The sequence below is a fragment of the Mangifera indica genome, chromosome 8 (assembly GCF_011075055.1).
Source record: "Mangifera indica cultivar Alphonso chromosome 8, CATAS_Mindica_2.1, whole genome shotgun sequence".
Taxonomy (NCBI): Eukaryota; Viridiplantae; Streptophyta; class Magnoliopsida; order Sapindales; family Anacardiaceae; genus Mangifera; species Mangifera indica.
Genome location: NC_058144.1, coordinates 12,024,703 through 12,040,776, shown reverse-complemented (window position 1 = coordinate 12,040,776; position 16,074 = coordinate 12,024,703). Strand labels below are relative to the sequence as shown.

Here is a 16,074-nt window from a genome sequence, read left to right as displayed (position 1 = left end):
CAGTCCTTTCTGGACTTTTATTTTGTTGTGAGGAAGTGTATTTGTATGTTAAATTACTATGATTGATACGAAAAAAGAAGAAAAATGTGATGCTATTGCTTCAAATTAAATAAAGGAAGATCAATGCAAGTTATAATAGTAGTTTTGGTGATCTCTCATTGATGTTGTGGTTGAGTTCTCAATGGTTAACTGTAAATATCTTTGCGTGTTGATTACTCCTAAATTATTTTGAACTTTGTAACAATTGATGTTTGGGGGAATTAAGTTCAAATTAAATCTATAAAGTTTGGTTCAAATTAGAGTTTAAGCTCATCCAAGTTAGTATCATTGATAAATTATCGACAGAATGAATAATATTGTCAAAAAGATTATTAGTGTTATAGACAAGAAATAATGTTATTGAATAGACACACAAATTTATTTCAATTCAAACAATTAAGTTGGAATTCTACCTTGAGATTTGCTTATTTAAATCGAATGATAAATTCAAACTAAGTCAACTCAAATCAGATCACCTCTAATTGAAGTCACAATCTTAATTGTACAAATAATGTATTTAAAACAAGAATGATACTATATACAGTTATAATGAATATTAATTTAAGTATGATGTGTTATATGATTGGGTGTTAATTTTTATACTATAAGTCAAAGCGAACAAAAATATAATGTCTACCAAAAATCCAAAACCGATGGTATCACAAAAGATTTTTAACTGAATAGCAATATTATACGTATTCACTTTAAATACACAAATAAGTACATACTTATATGTATACTCATATGATTAATTGTTATTTTATTTTTAATTTAAAATCACTCAATTATATAATAATACACATAAATATATACTATTTATATACTCAAAATATATACATCTAATTTTATCTTTAACCAAAACCTTTCAATATAACAACAAAACTTTGTGAGATCCTCACATATTTCTCTTCCATGGGAGCTCACTCATTCTCAAGTCCTATATTTATACGCTAATAGAGATGTACAATTATAAATAGTAAGGTTGGATTCAAACCGAGTTCGTTTGAGCTCGAGCTCGCTCTCAACTTGAACAAGCTCGAAACGAGTCAACCCTATACAAGCTCGATCGAGTTTAAACTCAAACTCGAGCTATTTGCCAAATTTTTTAATTAAAAATTTTAATATAAAACGATATCGTTTTGACTAATATATATTAAAATAACGTCGTTTTAATAACGAAATAGTTAAAAACTCAAATTTAAAACGAGTTGAACCGAATTCAAACCAAGTTCGAGCTTTTTTATATATAAATCGAGTCGAGCTCGAGCTCAAACAAATTCAAATTCGGCTCGACTCAGTTTGAATCTAACCGTAATTAATAGTCCAAAAGACTTAGTTACACCCAAAGTTTACTATGTTGTCAAACGTATTGTAGCTAATTTTAGGAAATCCAAAAATTTATTCAGTTAGATTTTCTTTGTGGGATTAAGAAAAGTTATATTTATTATATTTTTAATAAATTATAATGTGCTTTTTCAAAGATAAGGGACCGATAATAAATTGTGAGACAAAAAAATTAATTTCAATTGACGAATTAACAGATGACACCTGTCATGACAAATTTAATAGGGAAATTTTAAAAAATGGCCAAAATGCCCTCCCATTAAGCAAAAATAGCCAAAATCACTATTTTCAAGCCAAAATGCCCAAAATCACTGTTTCAAAAAAAAAAAAGCCTATGACTTTTTTTTAATACCAAAACTACCCTTTCCCTCATATTTATATAACTCTCCCACTTACTATGGGGTTTTAATGTAATTTTGGATAAATATGAGAGGTTTTTGGATATTTTATATTATAAAGGCATTTTGATATTTATTTATTTATTTCAAACTTTTTCTAAAATGTCAAAATTACCTTTCCCTTCATTTATATAACTCCCCTCACTCATTATGGGGGTTAAAATAATTTTAGATAAATATGAGGGGTTTTTGGATATTTTACATTGTAAAGGCATTTTCATTTTTCAACTTTTAGAATTCGAATTTCAGTTCCGTCTTTTCGAATTTCACCGTTTTACGATATATCGATTCGTATTTTTCAGATTTCTGAAGGATTTTCTGTTTGTTGTCATTCTAGGGTTTTTCAACTTTTACAATTCGAATTTCAGTTCCGTTTTTTCGGATTTCATCGTTTTACGAGATATCGACTCATATTTTTCAGATTTTCGAAGGATTTTTTGTTTGTTGCCATTCTAGGGTTTTTCAACTTTTAGAATTCGAATTTCAGTTTCGTTTTTTCGGATTTCACCGTTTTACGAAATATCGACTCGTATTTTTCAGATTTCTGAAGGATTTTTCGATTGTTGCCATTCTAGGGTTTTTCAACTTTTAGAATTCGAATTTTAGTTCAGTTTTTTTGAATTTCACCGTTTGACGAGATATCGACTCGTATTTTTCAGATTTCCGAAGGATTTTCTGTTTGTTGCCATTATAGGGTTTTTCAACTTTTAGAATTTGAATTTCAGTTCCGTTTTTTCAAATTTCACACGTTTTACGAGATATCGACTCGTATTTTTCAGATTTCTGAAGGATTTTTCGATTGTTGCCATTCTAGGGTTTTTCAACTTTTAGAATTCGAATTTTAATTCAGTTTTTTCGAATTTCACCGTTTGACGAGATATCGACTCGTATTTTTTAGATTTCCGAAGGATTTTCTGTTTGTTGCCATTCTAGGGTTTTTCAACTTTTAGAATTTAAATTTCAGTTTCGTTTTTTTAAATTTCACCGTTTTACGAGATATCGACCCGTATTTTTCAGATTTCTGAAAGATTTTTCGATTGTTGCCATTCTAGGGTTTTTCAACTTTTAGAATTCGAATTTTAATTCAGTTTTTTCGAATTTCACCGTTTGACGAGATATCGATTCGTATTTTTCAGATTTCCGAAGGATTTTTCGTTTGTTGTCATTCTAGGGTTTTTCAACTTTTAGAATTTGAATTTCAGTTTCGTTTTTTCGGATTTCACCATTTTATGAGATATCGACCCGTATATTTCAAATTTCTGAAGGATTTTTCGATTGTTACCATTCTAGGGTTTTTCAACTTTTAGAATTCAAATTTTAATTCAGTTTTTTCAAATTTTACCGTTTGACGAGATATCGATTCGTATTTTTCAGATTTCCGAAGGATTTTCTGTTTGTTGCCATTCTAGGGTTTTTCAACTTTTAGAATTTGAATTTCAGTTTCGTTTTTTCGGATTTCACCGTTTTACGAGATATCGACCCGTATATTTCAGATTTCTGAAGGATTTTTCGATTGTTGCCATTCTAGGGTTTTTCAACTTTTAGAATTTGAATTTTAATTCAATTTTTTCAAATTTCACCGTTTGATGAGATATCGACTCGTATTTTTCAGATTTCTGAAGGATTTTCCGATTGTTGTCATTCTAGGGTTTTTCAACTTTTAGAATTTGAATTTCAGTTCCGTTTTTTCAGATTTCACCGTTTTACGAGATATCGACTCGTATTTTTCAGATTTCTGAAGGATTTTCTGATTGTTTCCGTTCTAGGGTATTTCAACTTTTAGAATTCGAATTTTAACTTTTAGATAAGGATTTTATTGTTTTTTCATGACAAGATTATTTAAAAAATGAACTCAAATACGATACACATTCATATATAACCACAAATAAAGTATATCATATACATATGAAAATACAATAAATATATACATCTAAACATAGAAATAATGATAAATATACATCCGTGAGCTACTCGATACAATGAAAATACAACTGTGTCGCTAATCGTCGACGCATAGAGGTAGACGACTCTCGGGGAAAAACGTAGCTCCGTGCCAACGCCAAACACTCAAAAAATCGCAACATAAAAACGCCACAGTCACCGGAGCCCAACCCCTGCTGAGGGACATCCGATGCTCGATGTAAAGTAAGGGGATCACGTCGTGGAGTCCTCCTAGAAGCTATCCAAAAAGTCGTCGCCTCTAATAACGCGGGAATAAAGGTCATGTACAATCGCATGCGCTGCTCCAGAGTCCCTATATTCCCCGAATATGAAACATCTGAATCATACACCGTAATCGACCACTAACAGAAATCTATAACTCCGGCGACCCAATGTGCGTTCTCAAAGTTTATAGGGATGAAAACCTATAAACAATGAGACATTTTAGTTACAATTCGTTGTCGTTAACCAATTGAATATAATAGAAATATATATAAACTCTACCTGATCGACCATCCCCCATGGTTTGTACAACAATCCCGGGGTGTACGATGCATCAACCATCCTTGTGAAGAGCCCCGAAAACTCAAACTCTCCAATCGGTGTGGTCTGCCAACTCTTCTAGGCCATCTCAATATGAAGAATATATAACAAGGCCATCTTGACAGCGTCAATATCGTCATCCCCCCATGGCCTCGACAAGAAAATACGCTCTAAGTCGTGATACTGCACCGTCGAAAAACCTCGAAAGTAAGTATCTCTGATCCTATGTCCGGAAGAGCGAGACATATATGAAGAGACATCAGTCCGTCGACTAAACGATAGACCTGTCACTAGTGCAAACTCGAACGGACTAAATCTAACATCAACCCCACTAACCCTGAACCAAAACTCGTCTCTAGCAGAGGGTCGATGTAGCTGTCGGAGTAGAAACGCATGAACCAACATCCCAGAGAATTTGGTTTCGGGTAAACGAAGGAGATACCCGAAACATGTCCTCTCAAATAGTCGTAGCTGATCTGGGGTCAATGTAGCCGTAATCCGAGATAATGCGGCACGCTGTGCACGACATATCGCCTCTGCACGGAAGTGTCTGGTCTGGTCGGGGATTCGCAGCTCACTGTCAATCCGTCTTCTTTTGCGAGAAATATCCTGAGACAATGTAAAAAATTTGTTAGATATGAGTAAAAACAAATATGTAAACAAATGTATACGTGAAAAAAACATAAAAAGATGAAAAATAAGAGTCCATATCTTGTAAAACGATAAAATTCGAAAAAACGGAATTGAAATTCGAATTCTAAAAGTTGAAAAACCCTAGAATGGGAACAATCGAAAAATCCTTCAGAAATCTGAAAAATACGAGTCTATATCTCGTAAAACGATGAAATTCGAAAAAACGGAATTGAAATTCGAATTCTAAAAATTGAAAAACCCTAGAATGGGAACAATCGAAAAATCCTTCGGAAATCTGAAAAATACGAGTCTATATCTCGTAAAACGATGAAATTCAAAAAAACAGAATTGAAATTCGAATTCTAAAAGTTCAAAAACCCTAGAATGGGAACAATCGAAAAATCCTTCAGAAATCTGAAAAATACGAGTCTATATCTCGTAAAACGATGAAATTCGAAAAAACGAAATTGAAATTCGAATTCTAAAAGTTGAAAAACCCTAGAATGGGAACAATCAAAAAATCCTTCAGAAATCTGAAAAATACGAGTCTATATCTCGTAAAACGATGAAATTCGAAAAAACGGAATTGAAATTCGAATTCTAAAAGTTGAAAAACCCTAGAATGGGAACAATCGAAAAATCTTTCGGAAATCTGAAAAATACGAGTCTATATCTCGTAAAACGATGAAATTCGAAAAAACGGAATTGAAATTCGAATTCTAAAAGTTGAAAAACCCTAGAATGGGAACAATCGAAAAATCCTTCCGAAATCTGAAAAATACGCGTCCATATCTCGTAAAACGACGAAATTCGAAAAAACAGAATTGAAATTCGAATTCTAAAAGTTGAAAAACCCTAGAATGGGAACAATCGAAAAATCCTTTAGAAATCTGAAAAATACGAGTCCATATCTCGTAAAACGATAAAATTCGAAAAAACAGAATTAAAATTCGAATTCTAAAAGTTGAAAAACCCTGGAATGGGAACAATCGAAAAATCCTTCAGAAATCTGAAAAATACGAGTCCATATCTCGTAAAACGATGAAATCCGAAAAAACGGAATTGAAATTCGAATTCTAAACGTTGAAAAACCCTAGAATGGGAACAATCGAAAAATCCTTCAGAAATCTGAAAAATACGAGTCCATATCTCGTAAAACGATGAAATCCGAAAAAACGGAATTGAAATTCGAATTCTAAACGTTGAAAAACCCTAGAATGGGAACAATCGAAAAATCCTTCGGAAATCTGAAAAATACGAGTTCATATCTCGTAAAACGATGAAATTCGAAAAAACGGAATTGAAATTCGAATTCTAAAAGTTGAAAAACCCTATAACAGAAAAAACGGATATAAAATTCGAAAAGTACACAATCAAAAACCCTAGATAAGAAAAATCTCAATTTACCCCCTCATGAAAACTGAAATTATTAAAGGTCCACTGTGTTCTACGGAATTTCTCCAGCTTCCCAATATTTTAAAAAAACTACTTTTCCCCCCCAAAAACAGCTAATCTTGGCTGAACGTGGGATGCACGATTTTGACGTGGGAAACACTGTTCCCACGTCGGACTGCCGATCTCTTCGGCAATCATTTTCGGCCAAATTTTGGTCGTTTCAACCTCCGATTTTCACATAAATCAAATATACACGTTGTCTAACACAAAACCCCTCAATCAATTCAACAAAAACAACCAAGAATCAAAACATTTTAAGCATTATTCAAACCGTAAACCCTAAAATTTTAAACCGAAAATTCTCATTCAAATCTCAATAATATGAGCAATAATTTGATCCAAACAAGATTAAGGGAGATATACTAACCTTCTTTGCCATTTGTGGGTGCCGGAAATCAAGAAAATCGACGGAAATCGACGGAAATCAGATCGCCCGTGGGATGAACGTGGGATGTGAAAAATGTTTTGAAATTTTAGAGAAATGCACAGTAAATTCGCTAATATTAACGTGGGAAATAGTAATTTTTTCCTGTGTTATATATATGGACATTTTCGTAATTTCGCAAAACTCGCGTTGACTTGGTAAATTTTGAAAAAACCCCACGTGGGCAAGGAATTTCCCACATCACCCCAATTGTTTTAAAAAGCTAAATTACCCCCCTAAATTAGGTTGAACGTGAGATTATTGATTTTGACGTGGGAGACATTGTTCACAGTCGGACTGCCGATCTCTTCGGCATCATTTCCGGCCAAATTTTGGTCGTTTTAGCCATCGATTTTTACATAAATCGAATCTACACGTTGTATAACACAAAACCCCTCAATTAATTCAACAAAAACAACCAATAATCAAAACATTTTAAGCATTGTTCAAACCGTAAACCCTAAAATTTCAAACCGAAAATTCTCAATCAAATCTCAACAATACGAGCAATAACTTGATTCAAACAAGATTACGAGAGATGTGATAACATTATTTTCCATTTTCAGTTGCCGGAAAGCAAGCAAATCGGCGAAAATGACGTTCGCCTTGGGATTGCCGTGAGATGCGTTAAAAATTCAAATTTTCTTTGAATTGTACAGTAAAAATTTGCTGTGTTTATATATGGGGGCATTTTCGTCATTTCACAAAATCTGGGCATTTTTGCTTAAACCTGAATTTTTTGGGTAATTTCGCTTAGACCCCTTTAATTTTGCCTAACTTTTAAAATTTCCCTTAATAGCATGCTTGACCAAATGCATTTGGTGCTTGACCATCACCACCACCCACGTAATCCTTTTAATCTGGTGATCGCCTTGGCAGTAAAGTCGACGCCTTTTCCCGTCGACCACAGGAACGGAATCTACCTAACACCGACGGCATCGGACGTTACAATGCAAGATTTTTGCGGAGCCGTTTGCGGGTTCTGTTACTTCACGTTTGGTCGATGGTGGGCTACAGTTTGCCGTACGCCTGGATCCACAACTCCAAGACGCAATGCCCGGTGTTGGGCTGCATGGGTGGAGGTGGGCTGCAGTCATTGAAGCCGCTGAACTGTGACGTGGGTGTGGACGGGATGATAAGCGTAATAGCCCACGAGCTCGTTGAGCTGTCGACGAATCCGCTGGTGCATGCATGGTACGCTGGAGAGGATCCGACGACTCCAACGGAGATAGGATACTTGTCTGAAGGGTCATACGGGATAGGTGGCGGTGGAGGGTATATCGGTCAAGTGATGAAAGATAGAGAAGGACGGACTTTCAATATGAATGGGAGGAGAGGCAGGAAGTTTTTGGTTCAGTGGATTTGAAGTCTTGTGTTGAAGGGTTGTGCTGGTCCTAATGCTCTCGATTAGGATCTGGAAACTTAAAAATTGAACCTTGATTTTTGGAGACTTTTTATTTTATTTTATTTTGTATGGTATATTATTAGTACATTTAGATGTATGAAAGAGGGCATTTTTACAGTGTTTACTGTCATAATCTATTCATATTTACTATAGATTGGGGATTTTATTTATGCTCAATCTTCTGGTTCTGCGAGGAACTCTGAGTTCTGAAGAAACAATGAGGAATAGAAGAGGTAAATTTTGTCTTATACTCGAAACTTGAAATCTCTGAAGTTAGAAGTGGACGATAGGTGAAAAATTTTGATCTCGAATTAAAAACTATCTGAACCCATTAACAACAACTCTTGAATACATTAGAGGCTTTTTTGAATTCTTAAGAAAAATACTGAACCCAGAAAACGAACTTCCCAAAAGAAAATTTTACTAATTAAAAGTTTGAATAACTTGAAATATGGCAAACTTTTTATGTAATAATTCCAATCAAACAAGAAAATCAAATAAATAAAGAAGAAATAAATTGATTTTACAAAGATAAAATCAATCAAGCTGAATGACAACTCTTTTAGGTTAAATACTAGTGGGAAGCACACGTACTTGATATATTACATAGAAAACCCAATACAAAAAATCCACGGCAGAGATTAGAGAAAATTTCATTATATATGAGAAGTAATACATGTGCTACAATAAGCACTTGAATTCATAAGTCGAACTCACTGTTTTTGATTAGACTAACCAACAAACAGGATCCTAACCATTGTATTCACTCAAGTGTCTAATTTTGTTACTCTTGAAAATTCACCTTTGGAGTTTGCACTTTTTAAATTTGGATACGAATCACCTCTATACATCCTAACTTCATAAGAGTCCTAATTTTTTTTGGCTTTCTCTTTCTTTTTTTGTTGTTAGTAGTGGTGTTTAGTAAGTGGCAATCAATAAATTCCAACCAATTCAAAGTCTTTGTTTCTTTCACTTAGTCGCCACATTATCCGTAAGAGCTTATCTAGGCATATCGTCACCCTCCCAACTCTCTCCAACACCATAAATAGGGCCCTAACATGCGAAGGCAAAGCAATCCACACAGCAGAGCTCCACTTCCCAAAAACCCAAAAAAATCCCGAACTCACAAAATTTGGTTAAATATAAATAATTATTATGAATTGATCTTATTATATTCAACATAGGTTTGACACAAAATGTTGTCGACTCTAAATATTACATATACTAATGAATTTATACTAAGAGTATATTTTGTTTGGATAATATTTTATTATCAAAATTAAAAATAAATTATTTGAACGATTATTGATATCAAATTTTGATATAAATAAATAATTATTATGTTTTGATTAGAAATAATAAAATAATACTAATTTATTATTTTATTTAAATTTCTTTAGGTTTAAGTATTCAAAATTATTTTTTATATTACTTATTATATTAATTAAAAATTAAGTTATTTTTGTCCAAAAAATTAATAAATAAGAAAATAATTAAAATAAAATTAAGACTATTTTAGTAATCTTCTAACTTTTAATACTTAAGGTAAAAGTAAGAGTACCACTTATATTACTTATCACATAATTATTAATAGTATAAAATTATTAGAATCTTTTATTACTTATAACCCATAGTACTATGAGGGTGTTTGGTTTGAGTAATATTTTATTATCAAAATTAGAAGATTTCCTTCAAGATAAATTATTGAATATAAATTATTACTATGTTTAATAAAATTTGATAAAACAGAGTAGATATAAATGATTATTATATTTGGTTAGATGTAATAAAATAATATTAGTATATTATTTTACATAAATACCTTTAGGTTTAGTTATTCTAAAATATTTTATATATAATTTTATTATTTATTTTATTTGATAAAAAAGAGTAGATATAAATGATAATTGACATATCATCATGAGAGTATATAATTTTATTATTTATTTTATTTGTAATTTAAAATATTAATTCTGACCTATTATTAAATAAAGTATTATTGTTTTATGAAAAAAAATTGAGTAATACTATATAAACTGCTAATAAATATAATGGTTAACATTTTATTATATGATTCACAATTTTCGGTTACACTGAGAATCCAATTTTCCAAATTAGGATGGACAATAAGTCTGTTTCCATCTCTTTCGTCCCTGTGCTATCCGTCAGAGCATATCTAAGCATATCGTCACCCTCCCAACCCAAGCACTATAAAAGGGGTTCTACGATACACAGACAAAGCAATCCACACAATACAGCCCCTTCTCGCAAAAATATCTCAAACTCTTTTAACCTTTAACTTCAAACCCAGAAACTCACAGGAATCAATGGCTCCAGTGAAGAGAATCAAGCTTGGTTCACAAGGCCTGGAAGTTTCTGCTCAAGGCTTAGGCTGCATGGGGATGTCAGCCTTCTACGGCCCTCCAAAACCTGAGCCTGAAATGATCGCTTTGATCCACCACGCCATCAACAGTGGCATCACTTTTCTTGACACTTCTGATGTGTATGGACCTCACACCAACGAAATTCTTCTCGGAAAGGTTCAATATTTTTCTCTCTTCCCTTACTTTCTTGTGAGTTTTTTTGAGTTTCTTCTGGCTTGAATTGATCATACACCAACTGCGTGTGAATAATGAACACAGAATTTTATAAAGTTTATGTTTTATTTTGTTCGAATCGCATGTTTATGCATGAATCCATCTGGTTTTAAAATGAAGTACAAAAAGGTGGATTTTGGGGAGATGTATACGATGATTTCATAATCTAGATGAGGTTCTTGATGAATTTTTAAGCCATATATAACAATTCCGGGAAAGTTACTGAAATTTTAATTTGGTTCATGTTTTCATTGTGGTCTTGTGTAGTGTTTAAAACTTAACTGTTAAGTCCTTTGATGTGAATTTGGGCAGGCTTTGGAGGAAGGGATAAGAGAAAGAGTTGAATTGGCCACTAAATTTGGTATCAACTTTGCAGATGGCAAGACCGAAATACACGGCGATCCAGCTTATGTGAGGGCTGCTTGTGAGGCTAGCCGCCTAGATGTTGATTGTATTGATCTTTACTACCAACATAGGATTGACAGTAAAGTTCCCATCGAAGTCACGGTTTGCTCCTTGCAAGACCTTTCTTCTGCTTGTTGACTAGTGTTATTAGTCTGAAATTCATGTTTAGATTGTTATATGTGCACATTATGTAGCTGTTAAATCAATTTAACCTATTGAACGGCCTGCAGCTTTCAAGTTGCTTTCAAATTGATTGAATGAATGAGAGTAGTAACACAGACAGGGGGTTCTTCCCCTTTCTCGTGCTCAATATTGAAAATGTGTGGCATGCATCCGTGTCCTGTGTACCGGAGAATAGTAGTACTCTTTTTAGGCTAGTGTCAATACGGTAGAGATCTGGTCTGCAGCAAAGAATACCTTTCATGTCTGTTTTTCGGTAAGACAACGGAGATATTTATATTGTTTAGGTTTTCACTCCTCGATTCAAGAGGGGCTCCGAGTCGTTACTGGTAGCATCTGAAATCACAGTGTAATTTTTGTCAGACTGTGAGCATGAGTGGTTGAATTAGGCTGAATTTTTTATGAAACTGTTGTTTGTTTACACTAACAGTCTGAGTTCCCTGCATTGCAATGCTCTGTATTTTTCATACATTTTGCTTTGTTCTTTGTATGGCTCACATCAGCTGAAAAAGCAAGCTTATACACTAATTTTTTGCTTCCTGTCTTCTGCATGTTCATAGATTGGGGAACTCAAAAAACTAGTTGAAGAGGGCAAAATAAAGTATATAGGTCTATCTGAAGCATCTACTTCAACAATTAGACGAGTTCATGCTATTCATCCAATAACAGCTGTGCAGTTGGAATGGTCCTTATAGTCGCGAGATGTGAAGGAAGAGATAGTTCCTACTTGCAGGTAAGGCTTTAATGGGACTGGGTCAAACAAAAATGAGATAATAATAAATAAAAAATAAAAAAATAAATGATTTCTAATGCAGTCCTGTAGATTTCTCAGGGAACTTAACATTGGGATTGTTGCATATAGTCCTCTCGGACGAGGATTCTTTTCATCAGGGCCTAAGTTGCTTGAAAACATTTCGACAGATGATGTTAGACGGGTGGTTCGTAGACAACAATTCAATTTTTATTATTTGTATTGTATTCAACACATGTTGTAGCATGATCTAACTTTGTGCAGTGAAAACTTTATATTTCAACTTTTGCAGCATTTTCCAAGTTGCAACCTGAAAATCTGGATCATAACAAAATGTTATTCGACCTTGTTAATGAAATGGCAGCGAAGAAAGGATGCACCACATCACAGCTTGCGCTAGCCTGGGTTCATCACCAAGGAGATGATGTATGTCCGATTCCTGGAACCACCAAGATCGGAAACTTCAACGAAAATATCAAAGCATTGTCTGTGAAACTAACTCCAGAAGAAATGACTGAACTTGAATCCATTGCTGCAGCAGATGCTGTAAAGGGCGATAGATATATCAGCGGTGTCACCACCTACAAGAACTCCGAAACTCAACCGCTATCTTCATGGAAAGCTTCTTAAAGGCCAAATCTCCACTTTCATCCACTTTCTGCAAGCCTACTAGTGTGATTTCACTTTATTTTGTTGTGAGGATAAGTGCGGCGAGAAATTACTGTGTTTGGTGTGGATACTGTGCAATGTGATTGTTGGAAATTAAATAAAGATGCAAGATCTCTTAATAGTGTTATGGTCAAGTCCCACTGGTTAGATAGCTGGCTCGAGCTGGAGCCTTGCATAAACTCAATCGAGTCAAACTTATGTCAAGCAATATGTGGCTGGTTCACCCTATGGTCAACCCCATTTATTGATTTAGCCAAGCGGCCTCAAACGTTCCAACTCCTTTTGGTTCACATATCAGACCTCTCAAAATTTCTTGACTTGTAAGATGGTCGAAATAACCCCAAATGAAAATTATGGAATGATTTTGAATTCTTGATAGTTGTTCTTGCTTGGTCTGTATCTAATCCACACCAAACCCAAGCAAGATTTAATTTGAACTAGAGTTGAATATAGAAAAAGTCAACTCAAGATCAAAGGGTTGAAACTTCATCTTGATTAAAAATCAATTTAATTTTATATTCAATCCAAACAAAATTAAATTAAACTCAACTTATTTGAAAAACATGTACTCGATCATTGACTCAAACTCTATTTATTCGGCTTACGTGATTCGGGGCGATCCAACTTATGTGAGGGCTGCCTGTGAGGGGAGCTTGCATAGGCTAGGTATTGATTGTATTGATCTTTATTACATTCATCGGATTGACACTCCAGTCCCCATTGAAGTTACTGTTTGCCCCTTTAATCAACTCTTAATTACTTTGCTTGTTGATTAGTATTATCTATCATGTTTACACAAACATTCGGATATGGTCTTGTTAAAATACATTGCAAAAACCTAAACTCCCACCAATCACCCAATTTCTGTTAACTTTTTTTATTAAAAGTAAATGCAAAATGATCATTTTACTGTTTATATTAAAAAATATATAATGTTACCTCATTCCCCCCCAAAGTTTTGAAAATTAACTTTCACCCCATACAACAACTTTGAAAAGTTACCATTTCTTCTATAAGGTTTGGAATTTCTAAAGTTTTTTCTCCAGTGATCGGAGCCGACTTTCCCCACCCATCTTTTGTCGACAATCGAAGAAGAAGGAAGGGCGACTGCCCATCTTTCATTCGACGCTCGAATGACCACCCATTTGTCACAATCAGACGACACTCGGACCATGTTGTGTGATTCATCAATCTCACTCACAATGCTCGATTCAACAATGATGATGATGGGATGACGTTAAACGATTATGAGAGATGTTGAGGCGATGATGACAGACGCTCAGACAACGTCAAGGAGACGAATTGAGCAAAAGAAGCGAAGACAACGTTGCATGATTCATCGATTTGCCTCTTCGTCGTATCACCTACCTTCAACTCAAGAGAAAGAGGAGGCCGAAGAATATGTTGAAAGCTGAAGTTGAAGAGTTGGGGTAAAATGTCATTTTTGAAAGTTTTAGGGGTGGTTTAGTTTAAAAAATATGGAAACCCTTGGTTTGGAGATGAAAATGTTATTTTTCAAAATTTAAAAATTTTAGGTAAAAGTGAAATTATTAGTTTCTAAAACTTGAGAGGAAATTATAATAAATTTTATATCTTTTTAATATAAATAGTAAAATAATTATTTTACTCTTATTTTTAACAGAAAAAATTAACCGAAATTAAGTCATAGATAGAAGTTTATATTTTTTAACTATCATTGATATATTTTTGAATTTAAACTAAAAATTAGGTCAGAAATAATTTTTTTCCCATAAAAATATGATGTCTACCAAAAATCCCAAACCAATGGTATCACAAAAGATTGTTTAACTGAGGCCTTCCTACGTACCAGCAAAACTTTATGATGCCATCGTATATTTCTCTCTCTCAGGTGCTCCATACATTAATAGGTTAATAAACATATACCATTATTAATAGGTCAAAAAAAACTTACTTCCACCCAAAACTCAGTATGTTGTCAAATTTATACCAATTAATCTTAAAAAATTTAAATACCCATACTACTAGTCTATTCAATCATATTCATTCGTGGTAAAAAAAGGCTTTTTCAGTATTAGAAATAAATAAATATGTTGTGACTTGAAGTCTCACATCGCTCCCGTGCAGTCCATTGAGCATGTATATAAACAGGGGTCAAAAGCCCTTAACCCAGTTGAGGCCTTTTTCCAAAGTGGAGAAATAAAACCGTGCGGGCCTGAAGCCTAAAGCGGACAATATCGACTGGACTGTTTATAACACGTTATCAGCACGATTCGTGATGGGAGGATGTGTTGTGACCTGAAGTCTCACATCACTCCTGTGCAATCCACTGAGCATGAGGCAGGGGCCAAAAGCCCTTAACCTAGTTGAGGCCTTTTCCCAAAATAGAGAAATAAAATCGTACGGGCCTAAAGCCCAAAGCGGACAATATCGATTACGCTGTTTATACCAAATGTATGTTATAATGTGTTTGTTCGAACATGTGGGGCCCAGTAATAAATTGTGGGATAAAAAAGTTAATTTCAATTGACAAATTAATAGATGACACTTGTCTTAACAAATTTAATGTTGACCAAATGCATTTGATGCTTGACCATCACAGCCACTACCCACGTATTCCTTTCAGTCTGGTGATCGCCTCGGCAGTAAAGTAGATGTCTTTTCCCGTCGACTACAGGAACGGAATCTACCTAATACCGATGGCATCGGACGTTATAATGCAAGATTTTTGCGGAGCCGTTTGCAGGTTCTGTTACTTCACGTTTCGTCGATGTTGTGCTATACTTTGCCGTAAACCTGGATCTGCAACTCCGCGACGCAATGCCCGGTGTTGGGGCTACATGGGTGGAGGTGGGCTGCAGTCATTGAAGCCGCTGAACGGTGACGTGGGTGTGGACGGGATGATAAGCGTAATAGCCCACAAGCTCGTTGGGCTGTCGACGAATCAGCTGGTACATGGTTGGTACGCGGGAGAGCATCTGACGACTGCCACCTCTTTGAACTTGTCATTTACCTGGAACTGTCAAATCTTTGAAGCTTGAGTTGAGTGGAGGATAAGTAAAAGATTGGACTATTAATTTTAATTAATAATTAAAATTATATTAATTTATAAAGATATTTTTTTATTATATTAAAAAGGTAAATTAAACTTTTATAATTAAACTAACCAAAATTACTAACAGAACTAAATAATCGAAAAGTAATATAACATTTTTCTTAACTATACGTGGACATTTAGGCATAGAATTAGAGGCTTTTTTGAATTCTTAAGAAAAACACTGAATCCAGAACATGAACTTCCCAAAAGAAAA

At 34.1% G+C, this 16,074-nt stretch overlaps 2 pseudogenes; both read left to right on the top strand.

Annotated features, from left to right (window-relative positions):
- The first annotated feature begins 7,577 nt into the window (after positions 1–7,577).
- LOC123223985 lies at positions 7,578–8,188 on the top strand (annotated as a pseudogene).
- Positions 8,189–10,414: 2,226 nt separating this feature from the next.
- Positions 10,415–12,911, top strand: LOC123223074 (annotated as a pseudogene).
- The last annotated feature ends 3,163 nt before the right edge of the window (positions 12,912–16,074 follow it).